The sequence below is a fragment of the Saccostrea cucullata genome, unplaced genomic scaffold, assembly GCF_032062105.1.
Source record: "Saccostrea cucullata isolate Sc308-1 unplaced genomic scaffold, CSIRO_AGI_Scuc_v1 ctg9781, whole genome shotgun sequence".
In the NCBI taxonomy this organism is placed as follows: domain Eukaryota; kingdom Metazoa; phylum Mollusca; class Bivalvia; order Ostreida; family Ostreidae; genus Saccostrea; species Saccostrea cuccullata.
Genome location: NW_026924935.1, coordinates 9,731 through 24,387, shown reverse-complemented (window position 1 = coordinate 24,387; position 14,657 = coordinate 9,731). Strand labels below are relative to the sequence as shown.

At 31.4% G+C, this 14,657-nt stretch overlaps 1 long non-coding RNA gene across 1 annotated transcript; it reads left to right on the top strand.

Annotated features, from left to right (window-relative positions):
* The first annotated feature begins 2,309 nt into the window (after positions 1–2,309).
* On the top strand, positions 2,310–3,727 carry LOC134267655 (uncharacterized). Its single transcript, XR_009992202.1, has 2 exons — positions 2,310–2,399; positions 3,637–3,727. It is a non-coding gene; the product is annotated as an uncharacterized LOC134267655 (long non-coding RNA).
* The last annotated feature ends 10,930 nt before the right edge of the window (positions 3,728–14,657 follow it).

Sequence of the window (14,657 nt, the reverse complement as noted above, 5' to 3'; positions counted from 1 at the left end):
CTGATTGAAGGACTGTAAAGCAGGCATGCTAATCCCATCTCATAAAATTTATACAATCTTCCGAATAAAATTATTTGTTCCTCTCCATGGATTTTACCCAGAAACATATTGTTTTCTGGAATGAAAAAATTAGGACAAACCCCTTCGTAAACCCATTTAAGAAGAAGCTTAAAACAGATCCAGAAACACACTAAGAGATTTTGTGGACACCAGTGAGGTATGTGGTATTGCTGAATTACCCAAAAAAGTGTTGTCTTCATATGATAAGAACACAGTAATTCATCCTTGGATTCACATTCATTATTTATGATTTCTTTGACAACAAATAATAAATAATGTATATTAACCCCTTCACTTCCGTACCGGTCAAATTGACCGGTGGCGCGTTAAAACACGACTTCGCGAAAATAAGACCTCCGTATCTATTTTGTGGTAGCATGAAGGTATATAAGCTATATATCATCTTTTTAGAAATTTTCTCTACTTTTAAAATATCTAAAAAGATTATATCTTGATTGCCGGTATTTAATCGATTTTACGTTGTGAAGATAAACGAGACTTTTTGAAAATGGCGTAATTTTCCAAAGCGATTGCCGATTTTCCAGACGATTGACAATTTTTTTCCTGATTAACTTTATAAGAAAGCATGGTATATTCTTAAAGCATATTTTCTCTACTTTTAAAATATGTAAAAATTATTGTTATTACTTTAAGGTATATTTTAAAAACAAGAATTTTCTTGCACTTATGTGTTTTTTCTCGATTTTATTCGTAATATTTAAACAAAGCTCAGTTTTACGTTTATTTCTGTGTTGAAATAGGGAAAACAAAATAAAGCTGGTAAAAGTAGAGAAAATTTCCTTTCCATCAAGCCCTTATAGGTCTTCTTACGCTCAGTATTTTCTTAATTAAGATAATTTGAATTTGTGACCTTTGCCTAGTTTTTATGGAAAAATCGGTCAATATTTACATGTAACGTCAAGGTCGATATTGTTGCGTCTTACTCGAAACAACAAATTCTTTTATAACACTTTTTTGACCATTTAAATATATTTTTTACTGAAAAAAATGCATAATACAAAAAAAAAAAAATAGATTTCAAAAAAACAAATATATACTTTCGTTCTGCCTTTTGTGAAGTGAATGTTGATTTATTCATCTACATGTAATGATGTATATTTCATGAAGTGATATACAATATATATTGATAAAAATTGTAGATTTCCAAAACGTCGATCTTTACTAAAAAAAAATCAATCAGATTTTTAATATTGTTGTATCTTGTTATACTGTATACTTATTAATTTGCAATTTAATTAGATCTATATTTAACAATACAAAAACTCGCATTTATAAATAAATACGACTCATCACTGTATGAGTTGATACGAATTGAAATAAACACGTGTTTCCGCTTTGGTGTAAACATGATGGTGATCTGAAATCTGAACGTCAATTTTCATGATTATTTCGTCGAGATCCTCACATCAATGAATCAAATAATACGGACATGCCTTTAGTATTAGCAGGTGAGAATACGTGTATATTGACTGAAAAGTTTAAGTTTAAAACGCATTAGTTCACGTTCAAAAGAAAACTGAATGTACACCAGGTCTGGTACACATGTACTAGATCTTTATGTTTCAGTTTGCGTGTTTCGTATCGTTCAGCAAATTTTGCATTGCTTTTGAACTTTGATGCTTTTGAAAATCACTCGTAAGTTCAATGTAAAATCAAAGTTGTCATAATAATGGATAGTTGTTTTCAGTATCTATGTACCAGTGTGTACATGTAGTGATGTACCACTTTCACATTGAAATTTTAGGGTGCTTTCACCATATGCAACAATACTTTCATCTGTGAATACCCACTTTCTAAGCCCACCATGAACTACGAAGGTCAATTAATATGTAAGGACACCAATGAACAGGTAATTTTTTTTTTTTGGTATTGAAAATTTTTGTATTCTAAAATTTCAAAAAATAAAGTCTAATTTCATTTGTGTCATTCTCATACAAGTTTATAAACATTTGATTTATATTTTTAAAAATAAGTGTTTGAAACACATAATACTTATGATGCTTGATTATTCATACAGACACATTATTTAAACATGTAATATCTATCTGAATGAATGCCGAGATATGGAACAAGCTGTTTTTATAGACTGCTGTTGTATTTCCAATCTGCATAAAGTATGTGGTTAGAATTTCCATTTTCTCAATTTTTCAAACACTTTCCAGTTATCGGACATCATATACATGGATGGTCAAATTCACTGGATGGTTTATCAACACTCGATCCCGTGCTCACGAACAGCCTTGCCCCAGGGATTTTGCCCTGAAGTAACATTGCAGTCTATTGTCTCCTTTCTTTTTACAACCCTGGCAGCCATGCAGGTATGAAATCTATGAAAGCCATGAAGGGACATAGAATTTTTAAGATTTATAAATGTAAATCGAGTTCTCGAATTATACAATCCGTTCTCTCGGATTGGCAATTTGTTATAACGAATTCGAATGCCAATTCGTTATCAAGGATTATCAATTCGTTCCCTCAAATTACAAAATTCGTTTTCTCGGATTGTAATTCATTCTCTCAGTTTAAACAATTCGTTCCCTCGGAATGTAAACCCTTCCTATGATTTCGTTTAAATTATTTATCTGTACATATTGGATATGGTAATACATGTTTAAAAAATAGAATATTGTAGTATTTTACATCCTAACTTTTATTACATATTACGGTCCAAAATGAGAAAAATACATGAACATTTTCAAATCCATGTGCTAGTACTGATATTTGTACAACAAAAAATATTAGAGGTTTTTGTGTTACTTGTATATTAGAATAATTGAAAGTCCTAGATAGTAAAAGTGAATATGGGTCCTGTGTAATCATAATATTTCTAAAATAAATATACGTTGAATTAGTTATGAAAGAGGTTGGAAACAACCGGTTGCTGAAACAAAATAAATAGAACGCACTTATTGATTAAAATGGTTGGATGTTTCTGTACATATATGTAATGAAATTCAAGAGCACAGCTTTCCAAAATCATAAGACTGACGTTGTAACAAATCAAGATGTTGAATTATCAATCTGTGAAAACAAATTACCAGTATGTAATTTGAGATCTCAAATTATGAATCAAGGGGGCGAATTAGTAATCCTTAAGATCGGATTGTGTAATTCGAGATCTCATAATATAAATTGAGGGAACAATTTAGTAATCCGTGGGATTAGATTGTCTAATTCGATATAATTTTTTACTTTTTTGAAAAATTTACGTGTCCCTTCCTGGCTTTTGTAGCAATCTAATGCCAGATTTTTTTTACATGTTGCGATAGCGTAAACAGAGGTCTGGCTTTAGTCAGATTGCCATATATGCTATTTGTTTTAGTTCAGTAATTTTGCCATGATGGTTTACTACAAGGTGGTTGAATTACCAGTCCTGATACATTGACTTAACAATATCATTTAACTAGTACTTGGATCACATAATGAATACAATTTTAATTTTAAAAGGAAAATCAAATAAATGTAGTAATTTTACCTTTCTTAATTTTATTTATAAATATAAATTTATATTCACAATGACATGTATCTGTTTCAAAATACTTAAATCTTTTACAGGATAGAAGCTGATCACTTGTACTTGACAGCAAATAATAATGTCTTGGACAAGTCAAAGAATTTCCTCCAGTCTTACAGAGAAATGACAGTTGATAAAAGAATGGTGGACACAAAGTAAAAGTGCTCTTCAACATTTTGTTGAAGATTTCAGTCTGATTTGGAATTCATCTTGCAATATTTCTGGATTTGTATATTTGGATATAAGCGTCAACTTATTGACTAAACAGTTTTGCATTAAATATTGCCAATGCTCTCTATTATTATTATTTCCCTCCAAGATAACATGTCAAGTCTTTATTGTACCCCTTAAGCTCTGTTATACCAGAAAAATCTTGTATTGAAATCATTTAGTTTTTTTTCTTGTTAAATTAAATCCATGAAAATAAAGATTATTTTTTAAGAGAATGGATTTCTTGTTTAACAAAAAGATAGTATACATGTTTTGCTAGGGCTTTGTAAGAAGCAGACCAGAATTCTTTGCTTGCAAATTCTGTCATTCGCCATTTTTATTACGTCAACTATTAGATGATTTATCCATGTTTGAAGCATTTCAAAATTGATATTTACTTACAGTTTAAAGCAAAATTCTGTACTGATATGACCTTGACCCCCTGAAGAACAAGAGTGTCAAGGTCAATTTTTAATAAAAAAATGTTCTTTTATCTTTATGGCTCCATATCTTACAAACAATATCATGAAATATACAAAAAGTGTCTAGAATGTGTCCAGAATGTGAAATAACAAACATGTATATAGCCAAAAACTTTAAAATGATGTTGCTTAGCAACCACTTAAAGGTCATTAAACAGATATTTGAACTAAAATGATGCATGAATATTGCAGTTCTGATCCCTTCTTGAGAGTATATTCAGAATTTTCCATTTTAGCATCCATTGTGTAAAATTATGGCAAGAATATTGAAAAGTGTTGAAAAAAATTGATGAAACTTTTGCACTTATTTGACCTTTGACCTCCTAAAAATAGTTCTAATGAGGTAAAACTTTAAGACAATTTATCTGTTGTATGTCCCTTGTAATTTTATGACCTCACATCTAACTTTTATATGTGCTGGGATGCATAAATGTGTCTAGGATGAGTAAAAAATGAAAATTTCTGCCCGAAAATTAAAGAATTCTGCGTTGCTTAGCAACCCCTTTTAAGTAGTTATATGCAGATTTGAAAAAAAAGTTTATGTGTTTCATGTAGTACAGTATAATGCTCTTTTGTGGGTATATCCCAAATTTCCTATTTCAACATACATCATACTTAATATTTAGCTTAAAGATGAAAAAGTATCAAAAAATTCCATAAAATTTTGCACTTAATTGACATTTGACCTCAATTTTTACTAATAAGGTCAGTGGTTGAGTATCTAAACAGTCATAAAATATCATCTGTAAGAAATTTCCTACAAAATGGTATGCATTATGCCTAGCTTTCCGCTTGGATAAAAAAGTTAGAAATAATTTAATAATGCCATGTCAAAAGGCCTCCAAAATCACGTAAAATGCGCCGGAAGAGAAAGGGTTAAGCAAACCATATGTTAGGAATTGACAATGATTCATTGAATACACGAGCTTTTGTTCTGCTTGAGAAAAAGATATTCGCCATTCATCTTCTTCATGATTTCCTAATTTGTGTCCTATAGGTACAAAGTGACATCCATTTCTGACTATATCACGTACAATTTCCGGCTTGGGCCAAAAGTGACATCTCTTGATCCATGAGAAGGCAATTGGAGGCCAAAAGTTGCTACATAAACTAGAAGCATAATCATATTCCATGTTAGCGCTGTAGAAACTTAAGCAAGGTCCATGTTCCCTCAAAATTAGTATATGGAAACAAGCGATTTGTCTGTATTTAGAACTAGAGAAATAAAGCTTGTCATTCATTTGAACAAATGGTGGGTACAATGGAAGTGGTTTTATTTCATTTGCTGAAATCATTAAATCAATTAAAGTGAATCCAGGAGGACTTTCGGAACAATCACACAGTAAACATAACATATTATTATCGTATTCCTGAGCTTGATCCAAGTCCCAGATTACCTTTAAGTTGCTTTGCCAAAACATCACATCCCTATCGGAACTTTTAAATCTGAATCCTTCTCTGCCACTTCCAGTATACAACATTTCAAACCTGTAATTACGACATGCAGGAATTCGATTCCTAAAAACTTATCCGATGTCCTCTCCTTCTCTCCTTATGATGACTTTCGTAGGAGTTCCAACTTTTCGACAAAGTCCAACAAACACAGATTCTGACAGATGTTGTATACCTGCCTCACTAGTAGATATGATTCAGATAGTTAATACATATTTGTTAAAGTGAAATTTAGTGTGAAATTGTCAAGATTAATGTTAGGTTTATATTGTAGATTAATTTTGTAGATTTAAAGTAATTGCTACAAGCTACAGACTGCAGTGATATGTTAATGTGATAAGGTCATGACCTCTCATTAAGATTTGTAGGGTAAATGTAGCTCTTTTGTCAGCATCACTTACCTTTATCACCCAAGTCTAGGGAGGATTGAATATCTAAAGTGCTGACCTTGAGAAAGTGCAGAATTTATAGTATTCACAATTATTAGGTTCATTTAGCAGTGATTGACAGTCTGTAGGTTGGGCAGTTCTTACTATTTAGCCTATAATTTTTGTATTCAATTAGTTACTCAATCAGGTCCTCTGTGTAAAGTGTTACACAGGAATACAAATTAAACTTTGAGGAAACTTTCGCTGTTTTTATTTAAAAACAGAAAGCTTCGGGGTCACAGTATTAAATCAACGTATGGCGTAACACTTGTTTCTTTATCAAAATTTAAATAATTTGAAAAGGTAAGATCTGTTGTTTTGGATATCAAAAAACAGATTCATACAGCTAATCTAGTTTTAGAAAAATTTATTTTTAGACCCGAGATTGATGAAAAATAATCTAACACTCTTGTAATTCCATTCAATGAGCTTGGAGAGCCATCAGAAATAACAGATGTATCATCTGCATATTGTGACAACTTGTATTCTTCACCATCAATAGTTATATCTTCAAAATCCTTATTTTTTCTAATTAAAATACCTAGAATCTCTACACAAAGTAAAAAAAGGTACGGTGAAATAAGATCATCTTGTCTACAACCCCTTTCAGGGTAAAAATACTGAGACACAATCCCATTTTGAATAACACAGGACTTTATATTATTATAGAAACATTTTATCCAATTTCTAATTGACTGACCAAAATTGAAGAAACAAAGTGTTTGATTTATGAAATTCCATGAAATGGTATCAAATGCTTTTTCAAAGTCGATAAACATTAAGAGACCAGGTATATTTCTTGACTCTGCTTGGTGCATAATATCATATATTAATCTAATATTTTCGCCAATAAATCTACCTTTAATAAATCCTGTTTGGTCCCCTTGTATTAGCTTATCTAAGAATTTTTTAATTCTTTCAGCAATGCACCCTGAGGCTAATTTATATACAACATTTAAGAGGCTAATAGGCCGCCAGTTTTTTAAAAATTGTTTTGGCTAACCAGTTTTTGGAATACATGTTATTACCCCTAATTTGTTTGGTTCGGAAAAAGTTTGTTTTAATTATGAGTCATTGATTACTCTTGTAATAAATGTGCCAACATCCCTCCAAAAAATTTTTAAAAAATCACATGTGAATCCATCTGGACATGGGCTTTTATCATTTTTCATCTGTTTAAGAAAGTTTAGAACCTCTGATTTTGTTATAGGACCCTGTATACTTAGAGCTTTTGCTATATTAACTTAATACTTGATAAATGGATGCTTAATTGATATCATATTATCATTTCAGAATAAATTTTACTTACACAAGAGAAGAAGTGTGGAAATCCATACTGTATTGTGAAAAAAAAAATGCTTGTTATTTTCTTATTTCTAAGAAATCGTTGAGGAAAGCTCAATAAGGTGATTTTTGTATGATTTTTGTGGGGTTTTTTAATTTAATTTTAGATTCATCCTTTTCAACAGATCTCCATTCTTTTCCTTATTGCGTTTAGAAAATAGAAAAACTGAAGGAGTTTAGAAATAGACAAAGGTTAATCAACACACCATATTCAAGGGAAGATTTTTTTTTATTTGTGTTCAAAACTTTTCCCAGTCTCATGATAAAAAAAATCGACAAATCAGACATTTAACATTTAAGGTTTTTTTGGCCAATTGATCAGATTAAGAGCAAGTCCGCGAGAAAACTATGCAAAATTCAAAATATTCAAATGAAAGTTTTATTTTTTATAGGTCTTTTTTTAGGTTCTAAATCAATGAGTTCGTTTCTTTAGCCATTTTAGAAGTAAAAGTGTGCTGTATGAGTTTGGCACATTGACATATTTAACTTTGAAGGAAGAGAAATTGGAAGTTGTGCTCAACACAACGGCTTTACTACCTATGACTTGTAATTTAGTATATGTCATAGTCATTTTGGTATGTATATCTGCACAAGCAAAATTTTATAAAGGTTTTAAATTAATATCTGAAACTTTTTTGTAATAAAAATAAACATTTGATGCAATAGCAGGAGGGTGTGTATTATTTTATGAGCTTGCTCACAATAATCCTAGTCTATGAAAGAGAGTCACTATGACAGCTCACATAATTTTAATGTAAAACCATATCAATCAGGCATGTACATCAGGTTTGGGTTGGGTAGGGGGGGCATCCCATACCCCATTTTTTTTTCTCAACATAACCTGATGTTTAAAACCACGCCTCCCCCCCCCCCGAGTTTGGAGAATTTTATATTTTTTTTTCCTTGCATTTTTATTTATGCTTACCCTCACATCATGCACTTTCAAAGTGCCGAATTTCATTCTAAAAATTTTGCCCCGTGATTTTATAAAGAATGAAAGTGGTGTAAAAGTTGAAAACTCATGCTTTTGAAAAAATTGAAATTCAATGCAGAAAAATCGTACAAGTCATTTTTCTCACATGTGTTTTTAAGTGCTAATTAAGAAGTCATAAACATGTGCATTTTCCCGTATTTTCCTAAATAGTTGCAGAGGACACCAATTTTTAATGGAATTTTCTTTCAGATGACATTGTCTACAGGCATCGCCCACAAAGATCTTGAGATATGTGATTTGTTATTGAATTTTGCACAAAAACACCAAAAAATTAATGTAGGCGACATCTGTGGACACTGTTTTCTAAAGGAAAATCACCCTTGAAATGTGCAGTTTTGAGGCTTTTTCTGTTGAAAATAGAGAAATGCTTCACATCAATGATGTCATATTTGCAGAATGGTAAACCTTCATGCCATATTCTTTCCTAATTTATCAGAGTCATTATATTATATATATAATTATAATAAAAAACTTTAAAACACTTTTCGAACACCTTTTGGTTCAGTGGTACCAGAGAAATAATTATATATATATTTAAGAAATATTTAAGCCAGTTTCAAAACTTTTTGATGTAATAACAATCTGAGGGCGCAATAAAGCTAAAAGCATACCTTTTACTTTAAAAACTTGCAATAAAAAGGTCAACTGGTTCTAGATTTTGTCAAAACTCTAAATTTTGTTTTTCGATTTCTTTCAATACCCCCCCCCCCCCCCCCTAGAAAAAATGGAGTATAGATATTCATTTCATCATTTCATCTACAGATACATCTTTCAGATACATTTCATCTAATGATGCTTATTTTCTAACCTAGTTGACTTAATTTGGTTCAGTGGTACCGGAGAAAATGTTAGCTGAATATGGATTTTTTCATAAGTAAACACTGGATGACATCAGCAAAAAAGTTTTTTAATTTATTATTTTACTGTGGTATATATACGATTCAGTTACCACTAGTCCACTACTTAACACACTTGTCTGTATCACAATACTTCAAAGGTAATCCCCTTTCCTAAACTAAAATATATTAAGTACAGAGTTAACCCCCTGCCCCTTTTTTCATTTTTTTACGGACGCCATAACAAAGGTCGTTCCATTTTACAGATATTTCATGAAAGTGTTGGTTTTTATAAATTCATAATTTTTCATGAAAAAAGCTGGTATTATCTTATTATAAATGGTAAATAAAAATATCTATAATTGGACTTTCACGAGAAGCACTGATTTCTATAGTTGACGGTTTACTTGGACATTTAAGGTTTCGTCAAAGGTCAACATATTTAAAAAAATATTTTTACAATAGCTCCAAAACTATGAGTGGTATGAAGTCAAAACATTTACAGTTTATAAATATATCATTGATTAATAGATATAAAGCACCACTTGATAACAAAAATTTTTCAAAAGATATTTTTGAGAAAAACTGTATCAGAAAATGTGCATATTTAAAGAAAAATGCACCTGCTTAATTCTGTCTTTTTTGTGAAAACCATCATTGCAGAATTGATATATGTTTATCATTATATCGGGCAAGTTGGACGTGAATTGTCTCTGAAAGGCTGTTATTGAAAGCAACACATGAATAAAGACAAGATCTCTATAGAATCCGCCATTTGCAGTGTACTTTCACTTTCCAGTTTTAACGTTTGGACAAAATAAACAGGGAAAACAACTTTCCAGAGGCTATCCAAGTATATGTTGGTAAACTTTTCCCGAGTAGCATGAGATTTGGTGCCGAGTAAATCGAATGGCGAGGGAAAAGTTTAACAACACACTTAGTACACTAGTATACTTCACACGAGAAATTGGGCCCTTTGTGTCTCTGTCTATTTAATTACAACTCTTTCTGTGTTTCTTATTATTCAATCAAGATAAGGATAGTTTGACCCTGACTGTTGCCATTTTGGACAAGCCCAGATGTGATAATTATACCCTTGGGGTAATATCTACCTGTCAGGTGACGGTAGTTTTCAAACACAATACAAGTTCATTTCTATAGGTTCTAAAATCTCTGTATGAAGATAGTCATGTCATTATGATGGATTTAACTCTGGAGCATTTTATTTTTGTGGACATTATTAAACATTTGTTTTTGATCGTAAAATTGATACATTTCTTCTGAAAGCAAAGAATTCCTAGAAAACGAAAAGGGAAAAGATAGGTTTACGAATGGATAACATGTATACTACTTGAGCAATATAGGATGGTTCCAACGTATTTGAACTTCTTTAAAAAGATCATATTTAGACTTTTTGCTGTTTCCCAATCTGTCCATATCGGTTTAATTGGAATCAAAGAATAAATTAAAAAGTAAGTAAAATTGTATTGTTTACACTTCTCAATGCCATAATTCTGATCAAAGTACTAATGTAAATGGTAAATCCTAAATATTCATTAAATTACTAGACATTTCTTAAATTTATCTTTTACTTTTTAATTAAATTTTTCCATGTTTTAATTTGGGCTAAGGTTAAATAGTTCAAGAAGAAAGACAGGTGAAGAGAAAGACATCTTTCTTCTTCCTGTACTAATTTATTTGTCTATGTAGACTTTTGACTATGTAGCACATCAGGTGCATTATTCATTGTCTGGTGACCTTGCCCTGTGTCCATGATAGTAATTACCTATGATTGGTAATGATTTTCTCAATAATTATGCACACAATGACAGAGTCGCCCAACAATGAAGCTTGGGCTAGGGGTGTACCAAGTGATTTGGTAGCAGCAAAACTCCTTTGTTCGATTTGTGAAACATGTACTAAGACTGACTTGCTCTTCATTGATAAACATGTTTTGTTTCTGCAATAATGGTTTTCACTTAGGGCACGGAGTTAATAAGGTGTATTTTTGAAAATATATGCATTTTTAAAAAGATTTTTCTCAATTTATATTTTTCCAAGTAAATTTTTATCAAGTGATACTTTCTATATGTTAATCAATGAAAAATTTAAAAACTATAAAAGTTTAAACTTAATACCTCGCATACTTTTGGGACTATTGTAAAAATAATTTTTGGACATGTTGACCTTTGACGAAACCTTAAACTTGTATCATGCACGGATGTACTGAATTGATAATGCATAAGAAAACCTTTCTAGTGGTCATAAGTATGGCGTTAGGGTCACTAAGGGCGACTTCGATTCATACCCGAGTATTAACTCTTGGTTGACGTCACATGACCGGATGTTTACACAAACATGTGGTTTTCAAGCGAACTCATATGAGTTTAGAGGGTAGCGAAAATAAAATAAATTTCCTCTATGAGTTTTAAAAGGCGGTTGAATAGGTCCATTTTGACATCATCTGTTGAGTTAATTTTTTTCTATAGCTTTTGCTGCAGTTGAAATGTTTTTCTTTTTCAGCTCTGAACTATTTGCTTTCGAATTTAAATTTATGTCTCTGTTGTTATCGGGCAGTACTTAAGCCTGAAAAATCTAATCAAATAAACATATATTCATATAAATTGTAAAGCATTCATGTAGAAAGTGCGTTTTGAAGTTTGCTTTTAAGGATAAGCGATGCTAAACATGATATTTAGTAAAAAATAATTCCTACGTTCGTGTTTTTCATTCGACGCCGCCATATCGAAACTCTAGTAATCCTACTGTATGGCTAGGTTAGCTTGGGTAGAGTTCATAAGGTCATATGACGTATTTTGAGTAGTAACTATGGTCGTTCGATTGAAACTCAAGTAACTCGAGTACGTACTCGGGTACGAATCGAAGTCGCCCTAACATGTGAAGACCGGGAGTTGAGGGTAGGGTGGTTGTCGTTTTCTTCAAGGACAACTTATACGTGCATTGAAATATCCGCTTTTTTGTCTCATTAAACATTGAGTTAATATTTATATCATAAAAGAGCTACCATACATAGCCCTAGTGTAAAAGTAAGCGTCAACTGTAAAAGTCAGCGCTCCTCGTAGAAGTCCAATAATTACAAAATTCTTATTGACTCGACCATCAATTATAATCATATAAGCTGGTGAGTGACTTTGGTTACCGTGAATACGACAAATTAAAATTAAACTACATTCAAATTAAACTTCATAATTTGGGATACAGTTATGTGACTGATCATGACGAACTTTTTCACGTTAGGCCCGCAAAAACAATCTTAGTTGGGGAATTTAATTTCATTTTATCATATTATAGTTAAATATTGGCAATATTATGGGTGGGGACATACCCTCTCCTTTTGGTTCCTTAGGCCACGCATAATCTTTTCTTTTTAGTTATGAAATACTAAAGTAATGCTAACATATATAATCAATCAGAATTGAATTAAAATGTGCAAAGACACTTGCCAAGTGTTACATACACGTAGTTTACTGCATGGTTAATTTATGCTCTACATTGTATATTTTTCCGTAACTGTTGTAATGGTAAATTGTAAAAAAAAAAAAAAAAAAAAATCAATCACTCGCCGCAATTGAGACTAATGAAAACGCCAACACTGAGGATCAGACTGCTCCAAGCTTGTAATTTTCTGCTAGTCTTCTGTACATTGTTATTGAAAACAATGTAAGCAAACTACCGTGTTTTCCTCCTATGTTAGAGAGCCAAAGAGAGGTAATTTGAAGCAAAAATGACAGAAAATTATGGATTTAAATCAGTTGTCATATATAAATGCTTTAGTTGCCTGCAGATTTTTTCTTGATTCTTCTAGAACAAATTCTGTTTCATAAATATTTTATGTTGATAAGCTTTAATGTCGCTGTAGATTTCTTAAAGAGTACTTCAAATTTGCTGTTTTTTAAAGCGAAATAAACCTTTAAAAAAAACTGTTAAAATAGAGGATATTTATATAAATAAAACAATAATTTGAAAAGCTTTTTTAGTGACAAGTAATGAAAAAGTAATTATTTAACCATAAATTCATGTGTCATGATTAAGTAAGGCGCGTGGTTTCCATAGCAACAATGCGAAACATTATTTTTGGCTTGCTTTTTTTCTATCATACCCTTTGTTCTGAAAATTTATATATGAGTTTTAAACAAATCTGTTTTTATGCCACTTTCCACTTTTTTAACTAAATACTTGATGCTTGCTGATTTTGTCTCTTAAAGTCCCTCTCAAGAATGTTTCCTCATATGGAGACGCCACCACCGGAGGGTTGCAAATTTTGTTCTATGCTCGGCAATCATGGCCATTTAGCAGTAAGGGATCTTTTTTGTGCCAACACCTACTGTAACACGGGACCTCTCTTTAAAAGGTCCCATCTGATGGATTCGAACCCAAGACGTAGATATCTACTCCTTACTTTGCAACTCTAGAGCAGACGCTCTAACCGCGCTGTGCCACACGGGCAATACTGCACAGGTAAGAGTGAAAAACCTGCTTGAATTAAACATCTTATAACTTGATAAAGGAGTGGTAATATTTCATTCAAATGTCGGGGAGGGACTGATAAATTTTGTCAAATATATTATGATGATATTATTTATTTAATTAAAAAAATATTTGTTATGCGTTGTATTTCATGAAATATCTAATGCATTAGATACTTTTGCTGAATAACCATCATAATGGTAATTATACCCTTGCAAACAGAGTGTTAATTTGAAAATGATTGGAGAAATACTGATTTTTTTTGCATGTATACTATATATTTATTCACTAAAAACAGTCGGCCTGGGGGGGGGGGGGGCATCGACACTATTCAAGATTTTCTTCCCAGTCAAGGAAAGATTTTCATTTTCAAGTTCAAGATATTCAATATAATTATATAATTTTGTGCATCTACAATGTAGGACCTAATAGTGTTTACCCCACCCACCTCACCACAATTTAAATTAAAATTGATTTCCAAAGTAAATAGATACTGATTGGGTACTGGAGGACCAGGAACATTAATACAAATGATGAGAAATGATCAACGTTCGGAACAATCAGAGAAAAATAAATGGTTCAACTATAAAATTTTACAGATCAGGAGTTTAATCAGATATATATTTTGTGAAATTTTCCAAACTTATATAGAAAGTTTTTTTGTTCAACTTAAAAAAAGGGTACATGTATATGGCAAGGATTTGAAGAAAAAAAATTTCAAAAGTGTATGAAAAACACGGATTTTCAAGACAATCTAAATTAAAATTAGAGTATTTTTGCTCCTTGCTGAAAAACAAGTCTAATTTTAATTTGATTGATTTTCAGGAT